This window comes from Ambystoma mexicanum, chromosome 12, assembly GCF_040938575.1.
Source record: "Ambystoma mexicanum isolate Mex_15411 chromosome 12, UKY_AmexF1_1, whole genome shotgun sequence".
Classification (NCBI taxonomy): Eukaryota; Metazoa; Chordata; class Amphibia; order Caudata; family Ambystomatidae; genus Ambystoma; species Ambystoma mexicanum.
In genome coordinates this window covers 2,668,578-2,683,504 of record NC_090936.1, presented here as the reverse complement: position 1 = coordinate 2,683,504, position 14,927 = coordinate 2,668,578, and positions in this window count along the sequence as shown.

Below are 14,927 nucleotides of genomic sequence, written 5' to 3'. Positions count from 1 at the left end.
GCAGCATTAGACGGGGCGAACTCGGCCATGACCACTCAGGGAAGTCATGGCGTGGCTTCAGCCTTTCCGGGGTATCACTGCGAAGTTTCCTCAGCTCCGCCAGGGTGTAACAGTGCAGCATCTGTCCTGCTGGGATAGCGCAGCTCTGATGGGAACGCACTGCCGGTCCCGTCGGGGCAGTGCAACTTCGGCGAGGAGGAGGCCGGAATTGGGGCCAATGCTGACAAAGCAGCATGTACTCTCTGTGCAAAACCTGAAGGTGTCTCACCCGCTAGTCGCTGGGGGTCTGTCATTCAGGTGGCCAGGACACGTCCATCGCTTTTGGATCCAGTTCCTGGGGGTGGGCCAGCACGGGAGGATCACCTGATGAGGGGTATTCGGGGAGTGGGAGTGGACACTGGATGGTGAGATGCGGTATCCCCTTCCCTGTAACACCTTTTCCCCATCCTACCAGGTAGGATACCTAGGAACTCAAACCCCCATCCCGTTTCCCGACACAAACAGTTTCTCACAGACAGCACACTGTAAGCGAAAACAGACTAATACCAGAGCCGTATACTTGACATGTCCCAATACAATGGTCAGGCAAAGTGAGGCAACTACTGATCATTACGCACACCTGATTTCCATCACACTTCCCCACACGGATATAAGGCGGAACACAAAAACACACTCTGAGCAAGGGAAAGCGCATGAGGAAGCAGCAGCTCCAAGATGACAGTTCAATACAAGGAGAAAAAGGGAGAGACCAGAGAGGGTTGCAAGGAGGGAAGCACCCTTGACCTTTTCAGACGGTTACTTTTGTGAACTTTGGAAAATAAGAAACCTAAGACTGGGACCAAAGCTGAAGAAACCTGCATTGTGTGTCAAAGGTACCCGAAGCTCTCCTACATCAATAACCAAGGCGGGGTGAACAGTTGCTGCTGTGGTACTGTCCTTCGCTCCTACAACAAGGCAGCGTCATTAAAGACAGCACAGCCGGTGAGTCGGAGAGGCTGATACCAGACCAGCCTGTGTTAGAACCAAGGTTGCAAGCAGCAACATTGTATGAAGAAATCTAAAGAGAACTGTGTGTGAAAAGTATGCAACGAGCGACAGGAATATAATTGAAATTCAGAGGAGTGACTGAACTTTTGGAAGACAAGAAAGATACCGTAGACAGAGTGGTCCGACGCCACGTGGGTGCTCACTCTAAGGTCTCTGTTAGGTATCAAATGGGTTCCAAGATGACAGTTTAATACAAGGAGAAAGACGGCGAGACAAGAGAGGGTTGCAAGGAGGGAAGCGCCATTGACCTTTTCAGATGGTTACTTTCATGAACTTTGGAAAAATAAGAAATCTAAGACTGGGCCCTAAAGCTGAAGAAACCTGCATTGTGTGTCACAGGTACCAGGGGCTCTCCCGTGTCAATAACCAAGGCGGGGTGAACGGTTGCCGCCGTGGTACTGTCCTTGGCTCCTACAACACGGGAGCATCAGTAAAGACAGCACAGCCGGTGAGTCAGAGAGACTGATACCAGACCAGCCTGTGTTAGAACCAAGGTTGCAAGCGGCAACATTGTATGAATAAATCTAAACAGAATTGTGTGTGAAAAGTATGCAATGAGCGACATGAATATAATTGAAATCCAGAGGAGTGACTGAACTTTTGGAAGACAAGAAAGATACCGTAGACAGAGTGGTCCGGTGCCACGTGGGTACTCATTCAAAGGTGTCTGTTAGGTATCAAAAGGGTTGGCAGCTGTAGAAAGGGAAACTGGAGATCGAAGTGGTCCTGCAACAGGTCAAGTTAAACCCTGTTCACATTCAAAAGTCTTCGATAATGTAATACAAACTGAAATTGGTCCAAGCCCTGCAGAGGGAGACTAATTGTGTAAGAGAAAGTATCTGAGCCTGGCTGAGGGGGATCCGGGGTGATCCGTGAGTCACCTGAGAAAGAATATTCCCTGAACATTGTGAAAAAGGGGATCTGAGCCCGGAAGAGGGGGATCCACAGTAAGGATCATGATATAAAAGGTATCTGAACCCAGCTGAATCCAGGGTGAATCACAAGAATTTAGTATGTATAATCAGGCCCTCTGAATCAAGAGGCTTTGAGATAAAGAGACTTGGGTACAGAAGACCCTGATGCTGGTAATGGAACTATATCCTTGTGCCAAAGAAGCCAGAGTGTGTGCTTTGCTCGAGTGAACCGCCTTGTCCTGTGCTGAAAACGTGGGGAAGGGAGGCCAACGGCCTGAACATCCTGACATATAATTTTGTGAACACTTCTTCTTTTTCATGAACACTACCGCACACTATTTGTATTAAGCGGTAAGGATTGGCAATAGTTTTTTTATTATAGGCCTTTTTAGTTTAACGAGACTCCTCTAGGACTGCATTATTATTATTTGATGGACGCAGCTTGCTCCCATCTGTAGATTTAGGGTTAGATAGGCATTTATCACACCAATGTTGTAGTTCAATAAGCATCCTTGAACTGTGGTCACTTGTGTCTGTCTTACTGTTGATACCATGCCTTCCTTACACCTCCCGCTGGAGCGGTGTGGCCCTCTGTGAGGCAAGAGATGCAGAGGAGGCAAGACGCTGGTGTCGGGCAGGGCAGCCCTGCCCACAGCGGACACCTTAGTCCTACCGGGAGCTGAAACCTCGCTGTGGGAACAGACCAAGCACACAAGAGGCTGACAGCCCCTGTAAGACTATAGCATAGGAACGCAACATACCTGGAAGTCCAGGCTCAGGCAGCATGGCAGCACCATCATGGGATAAAACAGAAGGGAGATGGGATTGGGAAAAGATTCAAAGGAGGGACAATTAACAGGAAGGTGACTGGCTGAGGAGGAGGGGAACTCTGAAACAACCTGATGGGCGACCTGGAGGAAAAGGGAACTAGGTGTTGTGTTTGAAACCAACCAATGGGACAGCAGGGAGGAACAGAAGACGAAGAAGACCAGGTGGTGTAAGTCTGGGCGTATTGAAGGGAAACACAGCACCAGTAAAGGAAGAAGAAAAGGCAAGAGCCGAAGAGGAAAGAGGGTCTCAAAGACAATGGTAGAACAAAACTGCAACTTGGCCTTTGAAAATTGTACTTGCTAAGAATTGCTGTGAATGTAACAGCACATGGGTGATCCAATAAAAGACATCCAAAGAAACCCACGTGTCTGTCGAGTGTTCATTTCCACTGTGAGACGTGACAGTCCTATAAATGCCGTTAAGGGGAATAGGAGTCCTTGTCCTCTACCGGTGAGGTCCCAATTGCCTCGTCCCATGTGAACCCTCGTATGGGAAGAGGCAATTGGGACCTCACCGGTAGAGGACAAGGACTCCTATTCCCCTTAACGGCATTTATAGGACTGTCACGTCTCACAGTGGAAATGAACACTCGATGGGGTGCCTCACAGGGGGGCACCCCATTGGGGAGAAGGGACGCTTTCCGTGGATTCATCACAGTGTATAGAAAGGTATAAGAAAACTGCTGTGTTTTGGGATTGGTTTGTGGCGATGTTTCTTTGCTGCTTTGTTACTTTTACCATTAAAGATGTTTACAAACCTGCCTCAATTGGAGTGGGTGTTGATGTGTTATTTCCTGTCAATTGACACAGTGAGACATCAGATTCACTGGTGTGCAGAAATATCTGAGAACTGACAGTCGAGCTCCTCAGCGGTCACCCATAGGCCATACTGCCTTGTATAATCTAGAGTGTTCCTACCTTATGTTGCCAGACTAGCACATTCTATCACACACTCAGGTGAAGAGCTATGATTGAGATTTTGAACCAGGATTGTTTTGCCCATTATTCCCCTACTGTGGCTCAGACATATTGCGGTAATTATTATAGGCCTCATTACGACCCAGGCGGAGGGCCATGGTGCTATTAGCACCATGGTCCATGCCGGTGTCCGCCATGGCGGAATAGGGAATTACCACCCCATCCCGAGGTTGGCGGGGCGGTAATTCCCCATGCCGCCATGGCCCTTCCCCATTCCCATTTTTGCCCCATAGGGCTCAATGGGAATGGGGAAGGCGCTAAGTACGGTGCTGCAAATTGCGGCACCGTACTAAGCACCAAGGTCCCTTTGCGGGTCTCTACTTTAACAGCTGGTAAAACCAGCCGTTAAGGTCGGGTCCCGCAAAGGGACCTCGTAATTAGGCGCTAATAGGTTAACGGCGCCGCAGCCTTTTACGGCGCCGTTAACCCATTAGCGCCTGGGTCGTAATGAGGCCCTATGTGTTTAGTTCATGATGTGGGAAGAGTGGTGAAAAACAGTGTCATCTGCACATCCGGTTCTGGAAAGTCACTTTCTGAATGTGCAGATTGACTTCATACAGCTCCCCAAGTGTCAGAATTATAAATTCTGTCTTGGCACCGTAGACATTTTTTCAGGATGGGTAGAACCCTTCCCCTGCTGAAATGCAGATGCCAACGATGTAGCAAAGAAGTTCGTAACTGAATGTATTCCTAGATTTGGGCTCGCTTTAGTTATAGACAGTGACATGGGCACTATTTCACTGGTCAGGTTTTTTGTGAGATCTGCAATGCTCCTAATATCTCTCAACAGTTTCACTGCGTTAACAAGCCCAGTCTAGCAGGACAGTTGAAAGCCGTAACTGAGATCTTAAGGTCTGATTGTCCAAGGTGTGCCATGGCCTGAACCCTTATCCCTAGTTCTACTGCACATGCACCATTACCCTTACATTAAACATGGCCTGTCTCTTCTTGAAGTTCATACAGGACATCCCTTGTACATGGGTACTTCCCCACCAGTGTCCGCACACCATCTATATCTCCACCTCAAAGATGTGAACATTTCAAATGATTTTAAATCCCTCATAAAATCTGTTTGTTCTCTTCATTCACAGGTGAGATCTGCCCTACCTCAACCAGTGACTGGTCCTTGTCATGCTCTGCAGCCTGGGCACTATGTGCACATAAAGGTGCACCTAAAGAAGTCTGCACTGCAGCCCCACTGGCACAGTCCCTATGTGGTCCTTGAGATAAACCAAAGGGTGTCTTACCCGCTAGTCCTCTGGGACTTGTCAACCCAGTGGCCAGGGCACAGCCATCGCTTTTAGATCTAGTTCCAAGGGGTGGACCAGTGTGGGAGGATCACCTGGGTGAGGGGCATTCGGGGAAGGGGGATGAAGCAGCTTATGGTGAAACACAGTATTCCCCCCTTTTTTGTTCATCTAACCCATCCTATGTTCTAGGATTCTCCGAGGTCCCAACCCCCCCACCCTTTTTACACAAACACTGGGCTGAGGAAAAGGGTGACTGAGAGTAAAAAGACTAATTCTCATACATTGTACTGGACATGTGCCCTTAATCGGGCCAGGCAATGTCAGGCACTTGACTTCTTACACAGATAAAAGGCAGAACCTAGAGACACTCTCTGCGCAAGATGGAACACACGTACGAGTAGAACTTCTGGGGTAAAGGCAAACCTACTGGAGCAGAGCAATGGACCAAGGGATGAGAGCAGCGGGTCGAATACCTCAAGAGTTCCCTACTGGAGGTCGCTGCCTCTGACAGGCAGTGAAAGACACATGAAGAAGGCCATATGCCACATCAGGAGACTGCATTGTGTTTCAAGGACACCAGTGACACTTCAGGGTGAAGGGCAGAGTTGTGGGAGGGTGGCGGGGGGTGAGGCCGAGCCTGTGGTACTAACCTGTGGTACTGTGGTACCAACCTTGACTCGTGAATTGGAATTGTAAAACCAAGAAAGAAACTCACACAGCCGGTGAGTTGGCAAGTGACCTGAGAGACCGGTGTGTGTTAAAGAATGTTTGAAATGGCAACTTTATATCGTAAGTGAAGGCTGCACACGTGTGGATGAGATGTGAAGAAAGGCAGACCTGTGAATGCACTTTGAAGTAAGGATAGCAGTGAAATCAGCGATACTGAGTAACAGAGTGGTCCGGCGAAAGGAGGTAGCACACTCGAAGGTCTCTGTGAAAGGTGTATTGTTTGTAACGATAAAACGAAAGAACTGCAAAAGCAAAGCAAGCAAATTTAACTCCTACAGAAGGGGAGAGTGAAAGTTGAATCTTGAAATTTTAGTCGAAGTGGTCCTACAGAGGTCTGTAAAGAAAGCCACACACATTCGACATCCAAAAGTGGTCGGAGCCGAACTGAAGGAGACCCAAAGTGTAATAAGCTTGTGGAACGGAGCCCCCTTGCAAGATTGTTGAACTTTGTTCTGAAGAGGTCTGAGCCCGACAGAGGGGGGCCTATGTGAACTTTGTTGTGAAAGGTCAGGGCCCGACACAGGGGGACCCACATGAACTGTGTTTTGAAGAGGTCTGAGCCCAACAGAGGTGGGCCTACGTGTACATTTTGTCAAAACATTATTTGGAATTCTGGGAAGAGAGACTTTAACATGAAAGGCCAGGTGGGCCTCGATCCATGTTGTGGAACTGTTTATTGTGTTGAAAACCCGAGCCAGAGTGTGTGATGCTGCCTACAGGGACCACCTTACTCTGTGGGCTCTCACGTGGGGAAGAGAGTGGATTCAGCCACACTTATTCTTTTGAACCCTGATTTTTCCTTTACATACATTTCTCCTTTATACACTTTTTGTACAAGGCATTAGGTTTTATTACCATATGCCAACGTAAATAAAAGTTTGACAAGCTGTACCTATTTTGTCAGTGTCATACTTGGGATACCATGCCTCCCCTACATCCTAGACACCGTGCAGACAGCTGTCAAGTGCCTAGGACTCTCGTCATGGGCTCATGCATCCAGGTACAGGAGAGTACAGGCTCCCACAATGTCTTCCGGAACCAATCCTCCCAGAACCACTACCAATCGAAGCAAGACCTCAAGAGCTGCCTTGATATGCATGGCTGGTGCTTCAATTTATTCTGGAACAATAGTGGCTGCCAATTACACCACTTCCAGTTTACCTGTATGCAGAGGCAAACCCCACTGCTGATTGCATTGTTCGATATTGTTGGATTACCAAAGAAAATGCTATTCAACAAGGTCCAACAGGCTCTGGAACCACCTCAGGCTCTGGAACACCCTCAAGAGTTGAGGCGCCAATTCTAGCCTTCCAGAGAGTAGCCTTCAACAGCATTATCGGATCCTGTGTCCCCCACTCTAGGGAGATATAGATTTGACCCCTTGCAAAGGGCTACTCCAGGAGTGAGAAGAAAGAAGCAAAGCACACTGGTTGCTACTTGTGTTTGCTGTTGTTTGAATCTCATCCCAGTGCCTCTACCAGCCAATGGGAAGTCAGAAGAAAGTTGTTGGTAACTTTGCAGTATTATAACCCGCCCGAAGGTTTATGGGTCTCTTTCTGGTGATAAGCAGTCTGCTTATCCTGATGCTGATGTGTGGTTGCCTTTATTCGGTTCCATGTCATTTCATTGCGGGATGTTTTTTCGTGGGGTTTTTTACTGTGAATTTTTTTATGAAAAAACCCATTGTATTTAAAAAAAAATCTTTTTGGGGGGTGTCCCCCTAACCCCCCATTCCCTTTCATTTGTTATCTATTCCCAAATACCCAAACCCCATATATATAATTTTCTAACACCCCCCAAAAATACGATGGGTTTTTTCATTAAAAGATTTGCGGTAAAAATCCTGCAAAAAAAATCCTGCGATGAAAGGACGTTGCACCCTTTATTCATACCTGCCCCTTGAACTTCAGGTAACTGTTTCTTGTGTAAAAACTGTTGTTTTCTACTGACCTGACCTTTTAGACTTGCTTATGACCGAAGTCCACTCTTCACCTGTCTCTTGGAGAAGAAGAAACATTTCAACACTAACTTTGTTCAGCATCACCCGTGAAACTGTCTATACTGATACTTTTACGACTCAGCTTCTAGTGCAACAGACATCTTGCTTCTGAATCGTGGTCACATCATGATCCTTAGTTTACTGCATTTGGTTTTGCTTTTACTACTATCATGGTTACTTTAAACAGCACCAGCCACAAATCACAGGGCCCTGACGCACATCCCTGGGTCAACAGCAAAAATACATTCCTCCATGTGGCCTGGCAGAACGTTTCTGATCACTGCATTTGCCCTCATTTACCTCACGATGTGGCCTCTGTGTTCCATGTAGCTCCTATCCTTTTCAACTAGAAAGATGTATGCAGTGATCTTAGAGTGGTTTCGCGCCCCCGTGGTTCCGAACCCTGTATTATTCATCATTCCCAGATAGGGTTTACAGAGCCTTCAAATGTTCCATCCCCTCATTCGCTTCCATGGAAACGTACTTCCATTCACGTATCTGCTCCAGGTCTCAATGGTATACTGCAGAATCGGATGCCGTTGGACACCATCTTGGCATCAAAAGGGGGTGTTTGGGCTATTGTAGGGTAAGAATGTTGAACATTTATTCTTGATTCTGGTAATGTCATTGACATAAATTGCCAGCTTCTTTAAATGTGTGGCCACTCTCGACAATACCTCAATTCATCTACGTTTTCTGTTCTCTGTATTGTGGGTGTCCTGTGCAGGGCATCCTGGGTTATGCTGAGCAATGGCTCCTCTTTCCACCAAGGAGCCTGAAAAAGGAGATCCTACGTTCCTGTGGCATATAAGGGTGCAGAAGTGGTGGCATGTTTGTTGGCAAAGACTTTTATTTATATAAAAGTAAAAGAAAAGGAAAAACCTATCTTGAAGGGTTACGCTACCTCAACAAAAATACTAGGGACTCTGTCAGGATGTTCAGTAAAGTAAAATGTCCACTTTCCTGTGTCGAAACCTATTTTTGTCCCTTACACTGGAAACTAACTAAGGAAAAAACTAAGCGTCTTCTTTGTCCAGAAGGAGTCCCCTCTCGTTCTGGATACAGATGCAAATGTTCAATTCTTGATGAAAAAAACACAATGAGGGGGTTCTTTACGTTGGTTGCTCCTCCACATGTATACAAAAACACATCAGGAGTCAAGAGGGAATTGTCTCTTTCCTTCTTTCTTTACCAGTCTCTATTTATTACAAAGAAAAACACAGATTTCAAATATTAGGGGGGGGGGGATTTCTTCCGAGTATTCTTTCTGCAGTTCACCAATGTAGTATCAAATCTGGTTCACTATGATATGATATGATAGGTCATTTATAATGCACCTAATACCCAGAGCTTTCTAAGCGCTGCCCCGGGGATCGAGCCTGTGTTGCTCTGTGTCGTCTTGCCTCCAAGGCGAGTACGTTGCCCCCTGAGCTATCATCCAGAGAGCTATCCTGCCAGACGTCACAAATGTAGCTTCAGGTCTGGCTCGCTATCCTGCCAGGCTTGAGCATCGATCTTAGAATTCCAGAAAATGGCTCTTCTTTTTTTGGCAATGGGTCCTCTGCCATTGTTTTAACTTCTTGCACCACTCAATCTCTCTTACGTCGGTCCCAGACCACTTTGGGCTGTTTAGCGATCTCTCTGACTTATTCTGTAGCTTGTTTCTCTTTTGTGTGGGTTCTAGCCCTCTTTATATTATCTCTGGATCTCCCTGACTTGCTTGGGGCCTCAGCCCCTTGACTGTGTGCTTCTTCAGACTTGAATGGGTCCTTGACCACTGTGTTTGGCTTTTGCTGCACTACCCGGCTTCATATGGGTCCCAGAACCTGGTGTGCTGTTCTGGCGGGGCTTCCTCAACTTTATTTGGGTCCCAGAAACTAATGTGCTAGTTTTGTAGGCCCTCGGCCGCAGCTTTACTCCATGTCCAATTGAACAGAACTGGTGTAAAGTTTGTTTCAGTTTTTTCAGTTCTTATGCTATTGTTTTCTGCCTCTCGGGATATTGATATATGTCTTTTTAATCTATTTGGCCCCCTCCATGACCCACCAGCCAGCGTGGCCCTTTCCCTACCTTTGGGAAATGTCACAGTCTCCGGTCTGTCCTGGCAGTAGAGTAGCACTTCTGTACGGCTTCCGCATTCCCGTGTTCTGTCCTCGGTGGCTCTGCAGCAGTAGGCTCTCTCTCGTGTTCTCAGCTGCGTGCTTTCTTCTTGCTTTGGCTTCGCCAGTTGGGTGTCCTGTCTAAAATGGCCAGGCGTACCCTCCCAAGACCCCTCCTCACCTCCTTCTTCCGTAGAACTGTTCTGGCTCTCTGAAGATTCCTTTCGCCAGGATTTTCTTACTTCCCTTGGTTTCTTATCCTTAGATAACTTCTCCTTCTTCTCGTGTAAATAAAGCCTGGCTCCCCAGAGGCCACCTTGACTGGGAACGTAACCCACGCCAAAGGGAATCCCAGAGAGCCAGCCTCGATCCAGGGAAAATGCTGTTGGCACCAAAAAACCCTGGTGATGGTTTGTAGTGCAAGGTCCTGGAGGTTAGTCTTGTACTGCGTATTCCAAAGTAATGTCTCTTCTTTCCTGATCAACAATAGGATTCCGGTGGAATGCAGTAAGAACCAGCCTTAAGAGGAAGGCAGATATAATCTGCACACTTGTGATTCAAAGACACCCAGCCTTGGGTGTACGGAGGAATTCTGAAATGGAATGAGAGAAAACAGGAGTAAGGAGGAGAGGTTCAGAAAGGGTAAGCGCCACAAGAGTGAAATCCCAAGAGTTGAGAAGGTCGTGCAGAGGCACGGAAAGGATTGAACAGTCAGAAACCCCTTCCACAACGGACGTGTAAGAAATCAGAAGGAAACACTGGAAGTGGCCGGGTAGATGAGATTAGACTCAGCGCACGGAGAACGTGGAGAACATGTAGTGAGGGTCGCCGTAAGGAAGTACGAGCAAGAGGGTGATGAGCAGGCTAGAGAGGGAACAGACAGATGAGCTACGAGAAAACTGTGAAGGATTAAACAGAAATAAACTTCTGCAGTCCGAGAACTGTAAACGCTACAGTGGGCACCAGTGACGGATACAAGGTGCCGTGCTGATGTCGCGGCGCTTTGTTATAGAAACAGCGTCCATCTTGTGGCAGGCATCTTGGGTGTGTTCTAGACCGTAACCAGATGATGCCATTGGGAACTCACTTCTCTGCGTTGCATGTATAAGTTTCCATCTACTCCATGCTTTCCAAGACTGTGGCATGACACCAGGTTCCTCTTTCCCCGTCACAAGATAGGTCCCTGCTCCATGGAGCTACTGGAGGCAATCCTCCCTCCTCGACAGCATCTCGTTCTCTCTGTGTCAGGAGACCAAAACAATCAGTATTGGTGGAATATTGAACCCATCGTGTAGTGGATGAATTCTTCCGACCAATGTAACTCTCAGGAGTACCAAAGAACAGACTGAGGGTTCTATTGATTGAAAGATGAGTGGGCACACTGGAAACCTGATGGCTGCAAGGCAAAACGTAGGATTAGTGCAGGTTTATAGCAACGGTAACAACAATCAAAACAGATGCCAAACCAGACTAACCTGAGACAAGAATAATAGTAGTTTACATAGAAGCAATGATGTTCCATATTCTCAACCACAGAAGAATGGCAGTAAACCCTGTGGACAGAATGAGCTACTAGTAGTAAGGAACTATAAATGGTAAGCACTGCAACACAATGTTGGCAGGAGATCAATGGAATGACAAGTCTTACCAGAGTGACCAGAAAACCAGTTCAGAACAAGGAGCGTGTTTCTTTGAAGTGGAGTAGCAGTCGTTTGAAGGCAATAATTCCCTGGATGATGATGGGTAAAATGAATCCTGTGCCGCCGGCATGAGAACGCCTAATGTCCACAAGTGCTGTCAGGAAGTCTCTAGTCCAAGCACTAAACTCCCTATTCCCGCCGGGAAGAGGAAGCCTATCAGAAGTCCTGGTAGCCGAAAAAGACCCAAAACAAAACAGCAATAAAGACAGAATCCTAAAACAAGAGCAAGTCATGAACGGTCCGCGGTAAGGCAACAGTAAAACAGAATCCAATAAGTGCAAGGCAAACGTGAAATCCAATAAACAGGTCAAGGGGTTGATGATGCGAAAATCCAAAAAACAAACGCTACTGCCGAAAACGAACCGGGATCAGAAGCGCTGGCTTGGCTTTAGGGGCGGGACTTTATCGAGAAGTGCTTGATACGTGGGGCACACATGATTGCAGCTGCACCAGAATACGTGTCTGAAACTGCGTCATGTGCCACTGTCACCATGGCAACACCCAACGCGCACGAATCAACGCTTCGTGGTGGGGGAAGCACTGGCTGTGTGTGTTTTGGATAAAGCTCCGTCGGCTTGCCCCCGGCCATTGCACAGCGCTACCTGACTTCCCCAAAAGTGCACGAGGTAAGGATCTCCTACAACCGCCTGTCTTGTTGCATGGCGGTGTCAATTGCGGTATCCTGACGGTCCGCTTTGGGTCTCAGGTAACAGGCACAGGGCTGGCTTGACAAGGTACACAGTCCTTCCTTGCTTTTTATCAACAGGGCTGCCTCTAGTATACTTTACCGCGGATGTTGGTTCTGCGATGGGCTTGATCTTCTTTTTGTCATCGATTGTATGCGCTCTACCTGGGTATGCCACACTCTTCCTCATCCCAGTATAATCTGTATGAATTAAGTCCTCTACTCTACAGAGATATATAGAGGCGTGGGGGGAACAGGGGACTGAGTGAGTGAGAGGAAAGGGAGGACATAAATCGAGGGGTAGATACTGTGTTCTCCCAAGACCATTGTCACTGTTCCCATGGAGGGATTTCCTCCCCATGAGATCCCCCATCTGAGTACCAGCCCAAAGGGGTCTATCGGGTAGTGGCCTCACCTCCCTGTACTCATGGGAAGGGTCTTCCCCCATGGGAGCAGTGACAATACCCTGCAATTCATCACAGGCCAATGGGAACCTGCCTCGTCTGCACTCTGGGAGCCACATAGGGCAGCAGCTGGAGCAAACATATTTCTAACGACTGTGACCCGCCTAATGTACACTCCCTTACATGAGGTATGCTGCCACCTATACCCGCAATGGTGGCGTTCCACATGCCAGGAGAGGCACACCGTGTCTAGGCTGTCAGCGGGCTGGAGCTCCCATGGAAAGTAGCGGCCTGTGCAGTGTGGCACCCGTGAATGCAACCATGAAGTCCAGCGCAGGCCCAGGCCGTCATCACATCTCTGATGTAAGCATGCCTGTGTTTCCATGGAAACGTGCCATGGTCCAAAGGCATCATTGTGACCCCATCGCTTTGTTTAATCTGGCTGGCCCATTCCAGAGCATGTCACAGCGCTCCCCGTGCCTGCACCCAGGGCTTTAAGTGGGGTAAGAAATCGAGGGGGTGGCCTCATTTGGGGGCGTGGCTTGTGGGAGGGGCGTGGCCTAAAAAGTACGCAAATCGTAGGGTATACAACAAATATATATAAATGTGATATATCTGTGTGCGTACCTTACTATGGTTTGTGTACTATGCAAGCCATCTTTTCTAAACATAGAAATATGTAACATATTTCTACGTTTATAAAAGATGGCTTGCAAAGTACACAAACCATAGTAAGGTACGTACACAAATATATAACATTTATATATATTTGTGTGCATACCATGCGGTTTGCTTAGTTTTCAGGCCATCTTTTTTAAACATTTCAGGTTTATAAAAGATGGCTTGAAAAGTACACATTTCAAACCATCTTTTATAAAGCTTTGCCGACGGACAATTTTGTCCGTAGTTTTTATAAACCTCGAAATATGTCGAGGAATCCCCAGGTTCGCCGAGGGTTAAAGACACCTCGGCGACCTGGGGAAACAAAGGGACAGTAACTGCCTCTGGTGACCTCTCGCGCGAGGGTTCACCAGATGCAGTTACTATGACTGACGGAAGTGGCAGCCAGTCACAGCGTCGCTGTGGCTGGCTGCCACTTCTGTCAGCTTGCCTGACTTCATTGCAGGCGCATCTCCCGTTGCGGCTGCGGCCGTGGCCGTGACGGGATAATGCATCCCGCCAATGTTGCGGTAGGACGGGGGCCCCGGCAGGGCCCCGGCTCAGTCCCACTTTTTGGAGACTGCCGGGGCCCGGCCCCAGCAGGCCCCGGCCCACTTTAAGCACTGCCTGCACTTTTGTTCTAGCCTGTTTTGCTGCCTGTTTGTCTCCCTTTTTCCTCCGTTTGTTCTCCTTTCACGGCCTGCCTGCCCTGTTGCAGACTACCTGCCTGTCTTGTCTCAGCCTACCTGCCTGATCTGTGATAGCCTGCCTGTATGCCCAGACGCAGCCTGCCAACCTGCCTAGTCTCAGCATGCCAACCTGCCTAGTCTTAGCCTGCCTGCATGCCCTGTGTTAGCCTGCCTATCTGCTCTGCCCCCGACTGCCGGTCCTGCCACAGCCTGTATGGCCTGCCTCAGCCTTGCCCATCCCATAGCTCTCAACCATTTGTGTCGCAAAGGCGGGTAAAAACACCCGATTTTATTTTTGCCGGGTGAGAGGCCCATTGAAATGAATGGGCGTGCTGGAGGCTTGGCGGGTGAATCGGCTGTTTACAAGGCGGGTGACACCCGCCAAAAGCGTGTGAGTTGAGAGCTATGCCAACCAGTGGGCCCCTGAACGGTCCAACTTGGCTCCTGGATCAGCTGTGGTCTGTATTCACAGGGTTTACTCCAGCAACGTCATCACCGTTTTGTTGTCATCAAAGCCTCTAGACTACTGTTTACACTGTCTCCATGTCACGTAATTTCTGGCAGGCATGCCCACGGTGCGGGGAGCTGGCTTCTGAGTGGTCATGAATTCAGTGGGGAAAAGGTCCAGTTTTCACCAACACCTGGTCAGCCTTTACAACCTGGTTTCGTAAAGAAATCTACGGGCAAAGCACAGATATGTCATGCCCACAGCACTTGTTGCCTGACAGAGACCTGCTAGCCCCATATTTTAATATGGGGGTGTCAGGGAGCTCCCTGTTCTTCATCTCGCAGCTGCAGTAGCTAGACATCATTATGGACTCAGGGAGCTGTACAGCTCACACCCAGTTGGCCTCTAGGTAGCTCATGGCTTTGGCAATATATCCAAGAGAGGGCAGATTTTCTGGGATGCAGAGGCCGCCCCATTCACGGCTAAGGAGCTTGG